The sequence below is a fragment of the Octodon degus genome, unplaced genomic scaffold, assembly GCF_000260255.1.
Source record: "Octodon degus isolate 3935 unplaced genomic scaffold, OctDeg1.0 scaffold00111, whole genome shotgun sequence".
Classification (NCBI taxonomy): domain Eukaryota; kingdom Metazoa; phylum Chordata; class Mammalia; order Rodentia; family Octodontidae; genus Octodon; species Octodon degus.
Genome location: NW_004524687.1, coordinates 2,471,912 through 2,472,536, shown reverse-complemented (window position 1 = coordinate 2,472,536; position 625 = coordinate 2,471,912). Strand labels below are relative to the sequence as shown.

The 625-nt window shown below is 32.5% G+C and overlaps 1 protein-coding gene across 1 annotated transcript in view; it reads left to right on the top strand.

Annotated features, from left to right (window-relative positions):
* Positions 1 to 625, top strand: part of Ift88 (intraflagellar transport 88) — a 125,239-nt gene that overhangs the window by 93,883 nt on the left and 30,731 nt on the right. The gene's annotated exons all lie outside the window — the stretch shown is intronic.

The following is a 625-nucleotide window of genomic DNA, read 5'->3' as shown; positions in this document are numbered from 1 at the left end:
AGAGAGAGAGAGAGAGTCAAAGAATATTTTTAAAAATAAGTGTTGGCTTTATGTAGTTTCCTCAAAACTACAGTGTTTATAGGAAAAATGTTGTAACTGTCCATTTACTTTCTGATGTTGGAAAATACTGAGCTTATGAAAATAGAATACTAATAATCTTGCTAATAATAATAGCAAATTATTTAATACTACTTTAATTTTAAAATGTTATCTTAATGTTTACTTGTCCATTATAAAGTTAGCTCTATAGAAAATATTAATTTTCCATTTTGTTACATACTAGATTTGATGCAGCTTATGCTAATTATATGAAGTGTTATACAACAAAACAGGCAGAAGACAAACATAAAATAGCCACATTCATGTGCTGCATATTCCCACAAAACTCTAAATTTTGTTCTGAAATGATTTGGATTAGAGGCAAAAGAAAAGTTACAGCCCACAGTGTAATTTTTATTATTATATAAAGAAGTAAGAAACAGTTTCTTGGGCCAGCCTGATAGCTCAGCAAACTAAAGCACTTGCCCAGGCAGAGTGCAGTGGCCAAGGTTCTATCTCCACTGTTCTGGCCCCGCCCCTGGGGTGTGCTGAGCCAGTGATTGAGGGATTTTTTTTTTTTTTTTTT